Source organism: Callorhinus ursinus, unplaced genomic scaffold (genome assembly GCF_003265705.2).
Source record: "Callorhinus ursinus isolate GAN/ISIS: 27379988/994484 unplaced genomic scaffold, GSC_fseal_2.0 scaffold8, whole genome shotgun sequence".
NCBI classification, from domain to species: domain Eukaryota; kingdom Metazoa; phylum Chordata; class Mammalia; order Carnivora; family Otariidae; genus Callorhinus; species Callorhinus ursinus.
Window position 1 is genome coordinate 50268216 of NW_027397070.1, and position 18841 is coordinate 50287056.

An 18841-nucleotide genomic window follows, 5' to 3' on the forward strand; every position below is an offset into this window, starting at 1 on the left:
ATTTATGTGGAAAAGAAAATACAACTTACTTGACCTTATTAGTATACTGCTCATTAGAGGCTCCTTAAAAATCTGCCTTTGTTATCAACTGATCTATATTGCATAAGATCAATTTAGAGCTTTCCAAATTAACTCTATTAATAATAAGGATAATAACAGTTAATTTTGTTAAGCACTTGTTATATATTAGTGACTATACTAAGCATTCCATGTTTATCATCTAATTTCCTCAATTTGAATGCATGCCTTTCTCTGAAAATAGCAGTGTACAGTTATAATCATTTGCAGCATATCTTTCTACACTGAAATGATGAAATACAGAAGGAGAAATTTTCTGTATCAGTTAGGATAGGCTAGGGTTTTCTGTGATAATAAACACCCAACAAGTCTTAAGGCTTAAAATAGCAAATTTATTTCTCACTCATACTACATGTCTATCTCTGATATGCTGGGAGCTCTGTTCCACATTGTCCTCACTTAGGGGTCCAGGCTGAGAAGGAAGTCACCATCTAGTACATGGCTGGTCACCGGGGTAGAGGGAAAGAGAGGGAGGTGGATCATACATTGGTCTCCAATGTTTCTGCATGGAAGTGATGCTAGCTACTTTGACCAAAGCAAGTCACATCTACACTAAGCATCAAGGAAGTGGGGCGTGCAGTCTCCCATGTCCATAAGTACTGGAAATATTTGGCTGCAGGCACTAATGCCTGCCACAGTAGAGGAGAATGAAAACCAGACAGATGGTACTTGTCATTTCTGGAACTACCCTCTTTATGAGAAATAAGCATTTACCTTTCCCTTCTTTAGAATCTCTTTGTTCATTCAGCGACTCTGCATTGAGTGTCCACTATACAAGGAAAAAATAAATAGGATCTTGCTCAATTATTCTGAACCTGAAATTTCATTCTCAATTCTCAAAGGGCACAGATTTGATTTTACTTATTCAATCAGCCCTTTATTCAACAAATACGTATTCAACACTGTATTTTTTTTTTCCTGACAACAATCAGTTCTTCAGCTCTCCACCACCAATTGGGGTTCAATTCTATTCAGTTCTTACTATACCTGGAGTTAGCACGGGACCCTACAAGTCAAGGGCTCAGCCCCACAAGCCAGGTACCAGCTGCAGATGGGGTGCCAAGGCTGCCTGCATTTCTGTCTGGTCAGCTTCAACTTGGGGATTCCCATGACTCCCCCTGCCTCGGGTTCAATAATTCACTAAAATAACTCACAGAACTCAAGCAAGCACTTCATACTTAAGATTTCTGGTTTATTTTATAGGATTCAACAGCCCAATGGAAGAGATGTCAGCGGGGAGGCATAGGGATGGGGAGGCATAGGGAGAGGGAGGGCACAGAGCCTCCATGCCCTCCCCTGGCATGTCATTTTCCCAGCACTGTGATGGGTTCATCTACCTGGGACACCTCTTCAAACTCTATCTGAAATTCAGGGGTAGTATCAAGGCTTCATTATGTTGGCATGATTGATTCAATTATTGGCCATGGGTGATTGAACTCAGTCTCTAGCCCCTCTCCCCAACCCGGAGGTTGGGCATGGGAGTGAAAGTCCTAACTCTTTCATGGAATGCTTCTTCTGGCCATGAGCCCCCATCCAGAAGCTCTCTGGGCCCTCCTTCCGCATGGGCCATCTCATCAGCGTACAAAATCTGAGGATTTTAGGCATTCTGTGCCAGGAAGCTGGGCCAAAGACCACATATATATTTTTTATTATACCACACCCACATGCGAAGCTCAGCACAAGGCCCTGAGGACAGAGTAATGAATGCAGTAGACACTCCCTGTCCCTGTGGAACATCCAGTTAGGCAAACTCACTGAAGGGGAGCTCAACCTAGACAAGTTAGTGAAAGTTGAAACAGATAAATCAAACAGAACCTCTACCCTCATAAGCATTAATCTCCCTACATGAATAACATCAAGGAGTAAACGGGGAGCAGGGAGGAGGTACTGGGTGTGGGATGGAGATGGAAATCAGAGAAGTTGGCGCTGCACCCCTCATCACTTGAATCACTTTAATCTTATGTCTTTGACATGCCCTAAGGTTGGCATATTTTTCAGGGTGCTGGATGGAGGGGCCAGGAGAGTTTAGCCAAATAGAGAAGAAGTTTTTCTATCTGATCCCAGGGTATAATCTAGATGATATAGTTTGGGGAGAAGAATACATACAGTTTCACACATGGTTTAATGAGTGCATGCATTGATAAATTCCTAAACAAATATACAAATTAATTATTAAGTGTAAATTAGCTATACATAGAAATATATTTTATTGCTTTCTTCGAATTTTGAATTTAGGATATTGGCAGTATGAATTCTTAGGAAATCTTACAACTTCCTTTAAGAAATGATCAAAAAAAAATCTCTCAACAGACATTTGTCACCTCTTCTTACTTTTGTTCTGATTCCTCTCATCTCCTTGACTTTACCTCATCCCTAAATAGGAAGTTATTTAGTGCTGCTACAGTTGTAATCCAATGGTTACAATAGTAGGTTGACCTACTAGCAGATATTTTTTTTCCATGTGACCACAGCATGTAAGAGCATGGAGATTTACTTTTCACCCAATAAGGAAGAGTGCATCTAGAATGTTTTATAGCCCTATATGGATATTTTATACTGTTTATAAAAACATTAACAGTCATGATGAGGTTGGGTCCATTTGGATCAAACTTGTGAGTAAAACAACATGCTCGTGTCTGTGGCTCAGACATGTTCAGCTTTCCAGAATGTTATTAAGTACAGAATATGTTTATCTCAAAATCTTACTTTGCCAACTTTTAGAATTATTGTTATAGTTTTTAAGATGTTATCTCTATTTTTGAGGCTAAGGTCAGAAAACAAAACAAAGTTGTGTGTCAGAGTAAGTTCATGCTGTTTAAGGGCCTTCACTTATGTTAGACACAGCTGGTATAGGGACAGGGCTTTGAATAGGCTATATTAATATTCAGCTGACATATGATAATGTCAATGATAATGTTCTTTACTGCTTTTACATAAGTGGGAGATTTGCAGACATTGTCCCAGCCATCTTTCTCCCTGTGGGCTCTAGGGCATTCTCGTCTGGTGGACAGTGAAAGGGGAGAAGCTCTTTGAGTTGCTCATGGTGACAGAAAAGTCATAGTTGAATTCGAGACAAGACAGGTTGAGGTCTCTCTTGTGGGTGTGATTGCATAATTTTTAAAAGTTCCACTAACTGGGGTGCCTGGGTGGCTCAGTCAGTTAAGCGGCTGCCTTTGGCTCAGGTCATGATCCCAGGGTCCTGGGATCGAGCCCCACATCGGGCTCCCTGCTCCGCGGGAAGCCTGCTTCTCTCTCTGCCTGCCATTTCCCCTGTTTGTGCTCTCTCTCTTTCTCTCTCTGTCAAATAAATAAATAAAATATTTTTTTAAAAATTCCACAAACTGAATGTGTAGGCTTTTAACTACTATTAGAATGAGAGTTTACATCTAGCCACTTCATTCTTATATAAGAGAGCTAAATTCAATGAAAATCATGCAAGAAAATATGAGATTATTGTCTTGTAATGAATTTGTTAAAAATTCTCCATTCTTTGAAGAATAAATGTGTCATGGTTTTCTTTTTTCAGGTTATCTCTTTTAACCATACTATGTCAGATATCCATTTCTACTGCCTTAGCTAATCTTGAACAAAATCTGTAATTTCTCATTTATTTCATTTATTAAAACTTAGTCTAGTGCAGTTTAAAGCTTTCACCTCTTATCTGATTTAAAGCCCCCCACCCCCCATCCCCACAGACTAGACTTTTGACTTTGGGCTACTTGACTTTGAAGCCAAGCTTCTTGGTGTTTTGCATGCTTGGAAGCAGGGGAGAGGTCTTAGTGCGGATCGGGGTCACAAGATCTTTTTAGGTTTCATCCTGCTAGTGGAAGGCACCTAACTAAGTCTTACTCTGCTTGAGTCTGTTCCATTCACTGCTGATGTGCTGTTTTCTGTTCATGGGGTATTTGCTTTTCCAGAGCACAGGGATCCCATTTGTCTTGGCCATACTCCTCTGAAGACCCCTCAGAGGGTGCAGCCTAGTTGACCGTGAGTCCTTATGCTAGCCCCTTGGTGCCCTCTTACTGTCAGGCACACCTGCTTCCTTGACCTAATAACTGCCAATGGCATTTTCCTCTTCTCCCCTCCGCCCTTGTTGTGATAGAGCCTGAGGAACTACTGAGGGTGTCTCTGGGACTCCAGAGTCCGTGAGGAATTGAGATGGGGTTGTCTTATCCTTCAGTCCTCAGGCATGATCTCTCTTAGCTCTCCTGGCACAAAAGTGATGGCTGGCCCGAACCTTCCAAGATTTCTAGAGCAGACATAAGCACCAGTCATTATGTTTACATATCCCTCCATATTTCAGGGACAAATGTCAGACTCTTAAGAAGTCTCTTATTATGACTGCTTTGGGAGTAGCAGTGGGGTGGGCCTGAAGGTTCATCAGGCTAGCAAGCATTTATAGCTAGGGCATGGGATGAAGATGCTCCTCCATAAGTGATTATAAGCAAAGATTACCACTGCTTCTGACTGAAGCCTGGTGTTAATTGATGAAAGGAAGAAGAGAAATCTCTTCATCAAGTCTGCATTTCTCATAAAAAAATCCAGTTCCCTTCTACATGTCCCCAGGCTGGTGGTTGGTGGGTAAATTCTATCACCTCCTAGGAAGCCCTGGCTGTGGGGAGGTGTCTGTCTCCAATTTATGGCAGTTTACTGGTGGCTCTGTGTGGGTCTTGGACACAATTCTCAGATTTTAGGAAAGTTCTCACTTACTCTGCTAAATGCGTTTATGTTGTGCGTCTTTCACTATTTCCACAGCTAGCTACAGAGAAAATGCAAAGGAGGTAATACATTTTTGTATTTCCTGTCCTTGATATTGAATATGGTGGTCTATTTTCTGAAGAGCTGTTTTTAAGGTTTGGGTCCGTTAGATACACGAAAGCTATCAGCATAGACATGAAAAGGGATGCTGGCAAATTATGTTCTGATCTTCTTCCAAGGACTGCAAATGATTACAGTTGCTTCACCTTTTAGTGGTGTCCCACGAAGTCTAAAATTTCACCTAGGAAGGGAGGTTTTGATGTGCTCTTCAAATACAGTGAACAAAGATGGTTTTCTCTAGTCAGTATTCCTGCCCCCAAAAGAGAGAAGGGAATCGGGGAATTAGAGAAATGCCAAGAGGTGGGAGAACATCCAGGATCTTTGGTGGGGTTCTTGCTTTGCCATGTTTCCCAATGCCAACTTATTTGATTTGCTAATGCAGCTGAGAGTAGCTCATGTTTTTTGAGAATTTATTGGACACTAGATACTGTGCTAAGGGTTTTATAAGCATTGTGCTGCTTCATGCTCATGGCAGCCCCATGTGGGATGTACTGTTAGAGTAGAAACACTCCTATAACCTTCCTGCCAGGTTAACAGTGATTCGTTAATCTCCTTTCGGCTTTTCTTCTTTAACTCAATGGTAATCTATCTAATTGCCCCATGTTTCTGCAAGGTTATCCTAAGATATATTTTCAGATGCTTTATTAAAATCTTTAATGAATGTTGGTGTGATACTAACAATTATTATGGGCTGACTATGTGCTGGTTTTTATGCTAAATAACTTATATGTGGATCTTACATAACCCCCAAACAGTCATATAAAATAAATATTATCTGCCCCATTTCAAAACAATGCAGAGGATGAAGGACATCCCCAAGCTCCCTCAGAGAGCAGATGTAGACACCAGGGTTCCAGGCAAGCCCATCTGGCTCCAGAGCCCAAGGATTTAATCCCTACTTTACCAGCTGCCTTTGTGGTCTATTGTCAGAAGAGAGAGAATATTTCCAGTGAACCCAAGCTGTGCTCAGGTGCTTATTGCTTCATTTTCTTGATGATAATAACCCATTCCTTTAGGAGTCTGTTCTAAAATTTTTAACCTATTAATTTTGTTAAATTTCCCAAAAAAGAGTAAAGCAGAATTGAATTGTGCCATTTTATGGAAACTAAAGCTTTGAACTTAAAAAACCTTCAGACTGGAGAACAGAACTTAATGTAATGCCTGTAAGTAAAATCACACTTATTCAAATTAGATGCTGGTGATACACAATCAAAAGTGATTGCCTAGGTCCTAGAAGCTTAAACTAAAGGGAGTCTCAGAAATAAGGGTTTTTTTCTGAGCTGGGGAGATGATTAAAATTTTCCAGAAAGGAGAATGTTAGCAGGAAGATGTTTCTCTGTCTGAGGTTGCAGACCAGCCCTGAGAGTACATGGTGGGGAACACACTATTAATTAGTTTGCTCCCTCAAGTTCTGTTGCCACAATTTCTAATGAAGGCCATTAGATATTTTAAAGTATCTCTAATGTTAAAGCAGATGCTAGTAAGTAAAAGAAATGTCTTACAAAAGTTAGTTTTTCAGTTTGCTCTGTATTAATAGGCATTCATTTTGTAACTAAATGAATCTATAATAACTATAATAAATTACATAGCAAATTATTCACAGTCTAATATTCAAGGCTGAATTGTGTGTGTGTATGTAACTTTTTATGCACGTTCATGGTGACTTCTGGAAAACTCTAGTATTTTCTCTCAATCTCTGGCAAACTGAAACTACATCCCTTATAGGTTTTTCAGCTCACACTACGTCCAGGGTTCTGTAATGGTTCTGGTGCCCGGTTTTCAAGATAGATTTCATTCACTGTGGAGAGCCAGACTCTTTCTTATCTGGTGAATGTAGCAGTCCGCTGACTTGGAAACTTGAGGATTGAGGCACATGTCTCTGATTTCTTTTGTCAATGTATTGCAGATAAGCAAGAGTGCCCTGCTTAAAAAGCTGAAGAGCTGAGCCTGGGAATCCGCAAAGATGAACCCTCAGCAGAGCTTCATCTTTTTAATTCAAGTAGCCACTGTCAGCAAAGAATAAGACAGAGAATTTTTAAGTTCGGATTTTGGTAGATAGGTTAAATGTGTTTACAATCAGCTGACTCATTTGTGTGTATTGGCAAGCTCTTGGCCTTTCGGGATCTCGTAGATTCTCTCTCTTTTTTAATTTAAAAAATTTTTTTGAAGTTTTTATTTAAATTCTAGTTAACATATAGTGTAATATTAGTTTTAAGTGTACAATATAGTGAATCAACACTTCCATACAACACCTGGTGCTCATCACAAGTGCGCTCCTTAATCCCCATCATCTGTTTCATCCATTCCCCCAAAACCCTCCCCTCTGGTAGCCATCAGTTTGTTCTCTGTAGTTTAAAGAGTCTGTTTCTTGGTTTGCCTCTCTCTTCTTTCCCCCTTTACTCATTGGTTTGTTTCTTAAATTCCACATATGTGAAATTATATGGCATTTGTCTTTCTCTGACTTATTTTGCTTAGCCTAATACTCTCTAGGTCCATCCATGTTGTTGTAAATGGTGAGATTTCATTCTTTTTATGGCTAAATAATATTCCATTGTGTTTATACACTACATCTTCTTTATCCATTCATCTGTCGATGGATACTTGGGCTGTTTCCACAGCATTATCTTAGATTGTCTTTTAAATGAGGAAAGATTCCAACAAATTGAAAACACCCCTGTAAGTTGCAAAAGTCTATCTTGAAATCAATTGTTAAACTACTGACAGAGTTTAAAAGCAGGAAATATATAAAATGTGGTCAGTGTCTATAGTGGTTTCTAGTAAGAGGGGGCATCGAGCTCTTGAGGACATTTATTATGCACCTCTTGTATGTACACTACTATATGAAGGAAACAAGACTCAGATTTTGCTCTGTAGGAACTTGTTTGCCAGAGAGCGATTCAAAACCCACACATTCACAGAAAAATGATTTGCACATATGTGAAACTGGAAAACATAAAAGAATGTGAAAACTTAGTAGTTAAATGCGATGGTTCAGCCCTTTGACTTTTGTCCTGGACCATTGCTTTTGTCAAGCCCTCCCTGTGGGAACACAGTCGCCCCTTGTGAAGGGGATATGCTGGTTATAGTTGAGGGAGGAGCTTGGTACAATTTTGAGAGGTGATTATTTATTTATTTATTTATTTATTTATTTATTTATTTATTTTAGAGAAAGAGAGCGAGTGTGAACAGGGGGTGTAGGAGCAGAGGAAGAGGGACAAGCAGACTCCGCACTGAGTGTGGAGCCCTACACGGGGTTCAATCTCACAAACCCAAGATCATGACCTGAGCTGAAATCAAGAGTGGGACACTCACCTTACTGCACCACCCAGGTGCCCTGTGAGAGGTGATCTTACATGACGTTCTGTATTGGGATATCCTCATTGAAAGGGTCTGTACCAGTTAGGTGGTTCACAGCTTCCATCTTGAACCTTCTGTAGCTGTGTAAGAGCAAGGCTGGCTGCCAGAAAAAGCCTCCCAGGGGGACAGTGTCATACCACCATTTCCAGCACAGACTCCCTCATTTACTAGCTGTGTGGCCTTGAAGAAGTGATATACACTCCATAAATATCAGTCTCCTTATCTCTGAAAAGGGCATAAAAAAGTCACAAGTTGTTGGGAGGATTCATGGCAAAATTATATCATGTAAAACTCATTGAAGTGTTTGGTTTATGCAGGGAGTGTTCAATAAATGTTAACGTTATACTTATTACAGTTGTTCCTTTATCACTGAGGGAACTCAGGCTCAGAAAGGTCAGTGGCTTTCGCGAGATCACAATCAGAAAGTAGAAAAGCGGGAATTGGAACCCAGCCTTTTCTGACTCCAGATGGAGTTCTAGTTTGAATACGTCATCATTTGTATTCACTGACAACACGTTTTCCGAGTTCTGGCTGTGCAACTACTCTTTTGGCTACCGACCAACAGGAAATCACGAGTGCCTTTCCTCATGGTGCCCACATTCCAGCAGCTTCCCCCCATGTCTTGCCCTCCCTGACATTCAGGACCAGGATTACTGAGTCCTCACCATGCTCCAGGCCATTCTGTAACACGGAAAGGGCAAGGGTCCCTTGGGCCAAAATTGTGGGGAGGATGGCTTCTTAAGAGCAGAGATGACCAGATGTCTCCTGCAGTTTGAGAGAGCCGTGACGAGTGGCAGCTGCTGCCACCAGCAGAGCACCGGGGAGCACACGTTGACCGTGGCTCAGCATGGGCAGTGTCAGCCCACACCACTCTCACTGTCCCCCCACCATTACTGAGGATGGTGTTAAGAGTTTGGGCTCTCCTGCAGAATCTCCGGGTCTGTATCTTACTTTGCAGCTCTTAAGTTATATGATTTTGTGTGGGTTACTTAAACTCTGTGCCTCAGTTTGCTCATGTCCAAGATCAGGCTCCCATAGTACTGATTTCATAGGAACCTCACAGCTGGGACTGCTGAGCAAACAAAGTATTCAATTACTGTTAACATTAATGTATGTCTGGTGCTATGTTGTCTCACTTAATCCTCACATCATGCCTAGGAAATAGACATTATTAATATCTGCACTGAACAGATGAGAACCAAACTTGCATGGCTAATATGGGCCAAGAATAAGAGTTGATTATTAGCCATCTTGAGTCTCCAACCTGGGCTCTAGTCTGTGCCTCACTACCTTCCAAGTAGCTTGAAGGGCCTGCGCTCAGTGTTTAGAAGACAAAAATATGAATTCAGATGACCTCTACATCCTAGAGATTTTGCTCAGGGTGTTCAGTGTTCTAAGAGAGATGCAGAAATCAAGTGCCCTGCGGCATGGGTGGGTGGGGAGCAGTGGAGAGCGATTGTGGAAAAGGATTAAAGAAATTGGCATCTGAGGTGTAGGGTAGATGTTAAGAAGTTCATGGTTTTGAGATTCAGGTAGACACAGGATAGAATTCCAGCTCAGCTCATACCCTAGACTTTACCATCTGTGTGATCTCGGCCACAATTGATAGATAACATTGCTGAACCTCTTTGCGCTTCAGAATCCTAAAACCCTAAATCCCAAGGAAGAAAAAAAAAAAGAGTGAGGGTGAAAGCAGGAGAGAGAGAGAGAGAAATGTCAGACTTCTGTCAAAATTAGGCATTGAGAGACATTTGATAGGTATAGTATCATGTACAAAGCCAGTGTCAGTTTCCACCCACTGTCCCATGGATGTCAGAGAGAAATAAGCCTTCACTGGTGGTGAAAAGCTATCTAGATGGTGGGAACATCAATAGCAGAAGTGCAAAAGTAGAAATCATAAGAGTGTGTATAAAATTGAAAATAGCACAAACCTCTTCTAGTAGCAGTCACATGGAGTCCACGATTTGGGTTTAGAGAAGAGGTGTGAGGTGAGGATGGAAAGGAAGCTGGTTTTCATACACAGACTGTTCTTCTAGAGCAGTTAATATCTATAGGCAACCCAGTGCCAGTGTTTGAGTGTGGAAATAACAAGACAGACACTGGGCTTAAGGGAGAGTAACGTATCTTCTGCGTCCAGGGCACATCAGTTTGGAGGTAAGGGGCATCAGCAGGAAGGGAGAAAGAGCTGAGAATGAAGAGATCTTTTGGAATAGTGTGGTCAAGGTTAAATTAAAGCAGTGACCTGGATAATGCAAAGGAAAAAGAAGCCATCAGTGGAGTAGTATGGTCATTATCAGTGAGCTACTGCTGGGAGGAAAGAATCTTTGAGACAGAGTACCTTTATGACTCAGAAGTTTGAAAATTCTCTTCTAACGCCTTCTTGTGCAACAATCACATCTTTAAGAATTTGCCTCAGGAAAGCGTATTTGTTTGGAGAAATGGCACGATATACTTACAGGATGGCAAATATTTTGAAAATAAATTCAAATAAACAAGTGGCAAAATTTAAAAGAGAGATAAAGAAGTGGGTGGAGAGAGGGAGTTCAAGGCACTGGGCACACTGGGAGGGAGACAGGTTCCTTTCAGTGACTGGGTTGCTCTTTGTGCATTTGGCCCTTATGTGGAGGGGCAGCTAATACAGGAGCTGACTCAGGTGCCTATTACTTCTCTTTTAATGGTCAAGTGAAGTAGCCGGAAATACTTTCCAATTAACACACCTGACTGCATTTCTACACATGGGGGTTCTTAAAGTTATCATTTATTTTCCAAAATGGAAATCGTTGCTCCTGATGCTAGGAACTTAGAAACTAGATTTTATGTAAATGGTTGTAAATTCAAACCCCCCTTTCTTTGGACTTCAGGAGGACAGATTTCTGTGTACTCTGAAGCATTTCTTTGCCATTTGCTGAAAGGTTAGCATCTGTGGAAAGGAATACATATTGGAGGGAGAATATTGCTTCAAACATTTGTTTGGTGTAACTTTTCACCCTTTGCATCTTTTCTGTATATAATGAAAACTAAACACACTTAATCTTTAGTGTGATTCCTCGATATTAGTTAGGGCGCAGCATGAAGGCTCTAGAAAGGTTTTCTCCAAATGCATTTGCTCCAGAGAGATGATTTATTTAGCAGCACCCCAGATTCTTCCATAGATTCATTTATTCTAGCAGTGGGATTGATTTGAGATCCCAACAGAGGCCTTAAGCATGGGGGTATTTATTGTACCTCATGCAGTGTTTCATTATCAACACTGTTTAAGCAAAAGACTGGATGAATCCATAAGCATTTCTATTTGGCTTTGGATAGATTTTTGTATTTGTAACTTAATGTTTGTGACTAAATGAAATAATATATTGACAGTAGGTGTTCTGTAAAGTTCAGGAGAATGAATATGAATATGAATATTGAATGTGGTACAGATGTGTCTGGCACTGAGTGACCACATCATTCTGCAAACAGAAGCCTTCCACTATCTTCAGAGAGATCCATGGTGGCAGAGCTTGAGGCATGCCAGAATTCTCTAAGCCAGTCTTCTGGGTCTCTCCTTCCTCCTGGCTATTCTATAGAGGAAAACTGGTGTGTGTGAACTTAAGCTTGGGTAAAGTTTGCCTGGCTCATATTTGTGTGTTTTCCCCTCCACAGGATAATGCAATGGTGAAAGGTACCTTAGTTGTAGCTGATGCTGTCAGTACTTTGCCCACCTGTGTTCCCTCAGCCTTTCATGAGGCCACTTGTGGACAATTTGCTGACTGATGTCTGCCTACATCTGAGAGTGCCTTTGTCTATGAGAGACTGCTTAGCCATGCTCAAGACAGGCCAAAAGTGTCAGGAAGGTGGACTGAATTGGTTAGTCAATGAGGTCTGGGTTTTATGGATAAAACCCCAACTTCCTCGTCCCTCAGAGCTGATTCTTTAAGGAAAATAAAAAGATTTCATTTATTTTAGAGAGAGAGAGCTCGTATGCATGTGAGCAGTGCGGGGAGGGGTAGAGGGAGAGAATACACAAGCAGACTCCGCACTGAATGAGGAGCCCAGCCACAGGGCTCAGTCTCAAGACCCTGAGATCAGGACCTGCACCCAAACCAAGAGTCAGATGCTCAGCGCCCCGCTCAGAGCTGATTCTAAGATGTATTCCATATACTCTGTCTCAGAGGTTCCCTGGTGAGACCAAATCCCAGTCATTTGCAACAGTAACCTGGCCATTTACTGGGTTCCTCCCTTCCCTGTCTCATTGTCCCCTCCCTTCCTCATCCCGCTTCCTGGAGATCCCCTCTCAAATAAACTAGATGCACCCAAATCGTCATCTCAGGGTCTGCTTTTAGGAGGGACCCCAAGCAAGCACAGATCCTAGAGCAGGACTGCTTTATGGCAGATTTTAGCTCTATTACTAATGGTTTTTCACTTAAAATGATTAGGCATCTTATAACTTCAATGTCCTCATGAGGAGAAAAGTTATAATGATAATAGTTGTAGGATGTTTTGTGAAGCTTAACTGAAATTGTATGTATCAAGTACTTGGCACAATGTCCACCACCTTGTAACTTTGCAACAAATGTCAACTTTCTTTATTGTTAGTGTTAATGTTGGTCTCCTTCAGATCATCTCTAAATAGGTGGTATGAACAGCTACAGCCTCTGAAATTTCTGACAGCTTTCTCACACCTGCATACCCTCTTGGAGCTTAAAGCTCTTCAAGTTTCTCATAATCTAAAAGTTATAGACCTCTGTCAGTGGAGGACACATGTAGCCTTTGAGAAAGGGCTAAGCTGGTAAGCTAGTGGGGTGGAAAGCCAGACTCAGCAAGCTTTAGCCAGTAGTCTGATGTAGGCACCGAGTGAGGACATTGTGAAAGACAAGTCAAGTGAATGAACATTGAAATTCATGTTCCTGTCACACTAATATGCTAAACAAATGGTCTTCTAGAGCTCTGCTAAAATGTTGAAAACTTCAGTTATCCTTGCCCTCTGCTTCAGTGTAACATGGTGTGTTTAGAAGGAATATTCTACCAAGCATTTGTTGAATGCCTCGTGTGTCCCAGGCACTCTGTTTGATACTCACTAATTAAGACAGATAAGACTTGGTTCCTGGCTTCAAGTCTGAGCTGGGAGACAGACATATAAGTAGATAAATTACAGCACACAGTGCTGTGGCTGTCCCAAGAAGGAAAGAGAGTTCTTTTAGGGTAAGTCAGGGAAGAAGGAAGGGGACTTTTATATGCTTTAGTCTGCTCTGGAGGTGGCTTTGCAAATGAGGAACCTGAAGCTCACAAAAACACACGTAGGTTAACGAAGACATACAGCTACTAAGTGGGGAACCAGCATTTGAACCGGTTTTCCTTCTTCAAGGCATCTTCCATCATGGCAGGCTGTAGAGGTGAGGGGTGGAAAGGCACCATGAGCTGTCCTGGAGGTGTATTCCCCACTCCCCACCCAACCCCCCATCACAAGAAAACCTAGTGGTTCTCTCAGTATATGGTCTTAGAGTTTCTGGGTGTGTGACATTTAGCATTTTCTTTTTGTTCATTGAACAGGAAATAATAGGAAACTGGGGTGGTTTGTACATCTGTAATTTAAGTGGAAAGAGAAAAAGAGATGAGGCATCTGGATGACCTGCTATTTAAAATAATGATACAAAGAACATTTTGTTTTCCTAAGCAAGATCAAGAGCACTAGGTGGAGGAATTGTGATCAGGAATAATGTACACAGATTTATTTATGCCTTTTGCTCTCTCATTGATTCATAACTTGAAATTGTCTTTTTTTTTTCATTAGTTGGCCTCCACTGCAAGGCAGAATTAATCAGCCCTTGTAATTGATCAGATTATTTGGATATAGAAATAATGAGGTTTTTATTTTAAAAAGTCAAGAGATTGGGGTTGTAAAGCAGGATTTGGGAGCAGGCTGGTTGCTGGGGGTAGGATGTAAAGAATCAGTAGCATCTGATGTTTAAAATACTAATTAGTGGGGCACCTAGGTGGCTCAGTCATTAAGCATCTGCCTTCGGCTCAGGTCATGATCCCAGAGTCCTGGGATCGAGCCCTGCATCGGGCTCCCTGCTCAGCAGGAAGCGTGCTTCTCCCTCTCCCACTCCTCCTGCTGTGTTCCCTCTCTCGCTGTGTCTCTCTCTATCAAATAAAATATTAAAAAAAAATACTAATTAGTGTCCTAGCTGAAATAAGTAATGGCCTCTGCCCTTAGAAGATCAAATAAGAGATAAGAAAATAAGAAAAAAAAAACAAGATTATAATCAATTTACATGCAATTATCATAGGGCTTTGTGACATTAGTTAAGAAGATGGGTGGGGTTAATCAGAGAGGAGATGAGGACAAGACGCCAGCACTCATTGGATACTTGCTGAAGGCTTTTATGCTGTAGATATTAATACTCCCATTTCACAGATGAGGACACTGAGAATCAGATATTTAGGGGTAAGTACCTTACCTTAAGGGCCAGGAGTGGAACTACATTCCATGTTCAGGGCTCAACTCTAAGAAAACTGTTCTCTCCACTGTAGACCATCTTGTCTGGTGGAAATATCCCAAAGGAGCTGGTTGGGTTACAGTTCCATGGAGGAGAGGAATATAATGTGGCAATTAGGTGATGGGAGAATGTCTCAAGGACACTGAAGTTCACAAATTCTTGGAAGCAGAAGAACATTGGGATCCAGGAGGCCAAGGAAACCATTGGGTAGGAGCAAGAGTGTGAGCTTGGGAATGAGGGAGAAATGGGGCAAGTCACCAGGCTCTATGGCGCTAGCTGGTAGAGGAGTTTGCTGTGAGCATATGGTTCGGGTTGAATTCAGTGATGTTTTGAAACTACTTTTCTGAGTCAGGTACTAGGGAACTAAAATGAGTAAAGGCAAGCCTCCATCCTAAAGAAGATGGCAGTTGAGTGCCGTGGATTTTTAGCCATAGGCCTTTTCGAAAAGTGGTCTGATTTTTGTGTTTGATCTGGAAGAGTCTCAAAGGATGAGGTAAAATAATGGCATTATTAAAGCAGTCGATATGGAATCAGAGTCGGATTACAAGGGATAAAATATTCTAAGATCTGGATAATACAACTTCTATAAAACAAATGCTATGGTAATATAGATGTAAGGCAGCTGGGAGGTGGACAAGGGTCTTGAAGTAGGAAAAAGGAGAGAACATGCTTGTGAATTGTGGCTGGGAAGTAGTGGTGTTTGTACTTGGCAACTTAGGTGAGACCGAAGGAGGCAAGCATAGAGCATATGCTATTAATTCTTAACCTTGAGCAGTATCTTTCTAGTAGTTAGGAGAATGGAAGAGTATTTTTTTTGACATATTCCTTCCAGCCTTATATTTTCTTAAATGAGGTAGAAACCAATATCAGGAGGAGTTCAGTGCGGTTAGAAATCCTGCACTTATGTGTGTGCAAGTCAAAATCCTTGGGGTTGCTGACTTGTAAAATGTGATACCAACTCAAAATCTGACTCAAAATCTAGATGTGGGGCAGGAAAGAGAACCTGCACGCAGTGCCACTGTTTGCAATTTGGGATGTAAATTATTCATGATTTCAGTTGTTGGTTTCTCCCTTGTGATCCAGTGATGCTCAGTGCATATGTGTATCATAGCAGGTTTACCTTTGTTCTGAAGTGGTGGGGTTACTTTTCTGTCTCCATCAATGGTGTCTTCCTTTTTGACTTCTTGGCACTTAAAACAGGATGTGGCTTATAGTTGAAGGTCAATAAATATTTGAATGAAGGGATGCCCAAAAGAATAAATAGTCGACTCTTCCTTTAAAGTTGTTATAGTTTATAAAGCAGGTATAAATATAACCCATGCTAATGAAGCACTTTGGCAATTCCCTATAAATTTGCTGTAATAGAAGATGCCAAAAAGACTCAACAGGCTTCCTTGTTTAACTTTGGCTAATGGACCTTTAGTCATTTGACAAACATTTTCTGAGCATCTACTTTATGGCCAGCAGTGTGCTAAACATTAGGGGCTGTCTTCAACTGTTTTAAAATACTGTTGATTTGGAAGCATATTTGTTGAAACATATTGAAGTCTGTGGTATAAGGCAATTGGTCATTTTCTTGTCTCAAAAGAAGAGGCACTGTGACTTGAGCTTACTTAACTTCAGTTGGGTCTTGTAAATCAAGTGTTATCTGAAAAGAGAACACAGGAGGGCACCAGAGAACAAGAAACAAAACAAAACAAAACACTCAAGTGCTGGTTCTGGAATTGAGACTTTCCTAAATTTATCATTACTCTGCAGGCTGTTTCTAGCTCAAGCAGATGCCTACGCTTGGCCAGGATGGGAACATGTATGAAGAGAACCCAGAGAATGGGCTTGCACACATGATGCTCTAAAGCATTTTAAGGTCTCCCATTGGCCCATCCAGAGTGTTGTTTCTAGAGACCAAGCCCACTGGCTGATTCATAAACCAAAGGACCTCCAACTTTTTTTTCTTTGGATGCCTTTGCTCTGGGCCCCTCAACACACAGCAGGTCTTTCTGATGGTGGAGATCTAAGAGTGCTGCTTAAGAAGAGAGAGCCAATAGATTTGAATATTGACCCACTTCCATGCACTTCTCTGTGCCTAAGCAGTTGGCTCGCAGGAACATGGGAAAGGTTCAGTTATTGTTTTGAGACAACAGTGCTTTATCAGTTTTTGGCACTCAGTTGTAGTTAGAATTTGAAGATCACTAACCATGGTTTCCATGACATCATTAAGCACAACTCATGATGTCTCTGGGGATTATGGCACTTTGTAGGTGAGAGCAATTAATGAAAACCCAATTTTTCTTTACTCAGAGGGCGGGGGGTACATGTATGTGAATATATACAGTCCTAATCTGCTCCATCTGGCTCTGTAATACCTGGCCCATATTTCCGATTACCTACTAGTCATTCCCACATGTATATCCCTTGAACATCTTAAACTTAAAATGTTCATGATAGAACTCATCAGTCTTTCTTCCAAACCCAGCTCTACTCTTTGCTTTGTTTCATCTAAAATAAGTGGCAAGACCAAGTGAAGTAGGCTAGAAGTCTGGAATTAATCCTCAGTTTTGCCCCCCTCCATCCCCTATCTCTGTCATCCAGCTGGTCACCTAGCTATCTCTTCTAAACGTACCTTTCATTTGCTTCTCTCTGTTATAGAGTATTTTAAATGCAGAATTATTTACCTCTTTCCTAGATTCTGTAGTCTGTTATGTTCTTCATCGAATCCACCCCAAACTATTCTTTTTTTAAGTCAACTCTCCAAAGGTTCTCCATTGTTTACAGAATAATGTGCAGTTCCTTCACATTATACACAATCTATTATCTTTCCTACCTTAGCTCTTACTTCACAACTCACATTCTGTCTGTTCCCCAAAACACAAAAACACAAACTGCCTTCCCACGTTATTATTGTTGTTGTTAACTTCCAGCAGTTAAACATATTTTGCTTGGAGCAGCTGGGTTTTGCCAAATGCATTACAGCATACAAATTAAGCACATGGGCTCTAGAACTAGACCAGTAGTCTGTAAACTATAACCTGCATGCCAAATATTCCCCACCATCTCTTTTCATAAATAAATTTTCATTGGAACATAGGAATGTACTATGCTCACAATAAAAGATGCCAGGCAAAAAAGAGTATATGTGATAGGGTTCCATTTATATAAATCTAGAAAATGCAAACTAATCTCTAGGGACAATGCAGATCATTGATTGCTTCGGAGGGACGTGAGGAAGGGATGGCAAAGTGGCGTATGGAGAAGCTTCTGGGGGTCATGGATATGGTCCTTATCTTGATTGTGTTGATGATCTCATGGGCCTATTCATATGTCAAAACCTATCAAATCATTCACCTTAAATATGTGTGGTTTATTATATGTCCGTTATGCCCCAATTTAAAAGAAAACATTGTGCATGACATTCAGCCTCAGGGGTTCCATAGTCTCAGCCTCAGTAGGCCTGAAGAGTAACTTGCGTCTTGATAGAGAGGTCTCTGGAGTGGTTTCCCAGAGTCCTGGGCTCCCACTATGACTAGCTCTAAGAATTTGGCCACATCTCTTAGCTTTTTGTGCTTTTGAAACCTCATCAAAGACCAAGGCAGACTGGACTTGATTAGAAGTCACCTTCTAAATTTCTGGAGCTCTCTTATTTTCTCAGACTCATCCCACAAATAGTTTGCAGGTACCTATACTCAGGTTGTATGTTAATGGTACCTGTCCTTCACTTGCTGTAGGTGACACCCCAGCTGTAATACATGTTTCTTTCCTAAGCATCACATCCCTCTTTAAAACTGCAGGGGCTTCTCTGGTAAAATATTCCTTTATGATCACAGAGAAATAGGGCTGCTTAGTTTCCTTGTTTGGGTAAATTACCCTTCTGAATTGTACATCATAGAATTCAGCCTCCCAAATTCATCTTCTCCTTTTGAAAAGTTAACAGTAATAGGATTTTTAAAAAGATTTATTTATTTTAGAGAGAGAATTAGAGAGAGAGAGCGTGTGTGTGGAGGTGGGGAGGGGCTGAAGGAGAGGGAGGGAGTCTCAAGCAGACTCCATGCTGAGCATGGAGCCCAGCGTCTGGCTCAATTTCATGATCCTGAGATCATGATCCTGAAATCATG

General features: G+C 41.2%; 1 protein-coding gene and 1 long non-coding RNA gene across 12 annotated transcripts in view; one reads left to right on the top strand and one right to left on the bottom strand.

Annotated features, from left to right (window-relative positions):
- The window catches only part of NRXN3 (neurexin 3), a 1564009-nt gene that overhangs the window by 685344 nt on the left and 859824 nt on the right, over positions 1–18841 (top strand). The window lies entirely within an intron of this gene.
- The window catches only part of LOC112822135 (uncharacterized), a 34342-nt gene continuing 31791 nt past the window's right edge, over positions 16291–18841 (bottom strand). Inside the window, exon 6 of the long non-coding RNA XR_012379107.1 lies at positions 16291–16380. This is a non-coding gene — a long non-coding RNA (uncharacterized lncRNA). The remainder of the gene's footprint in view (positions 16381–18841) is intronic.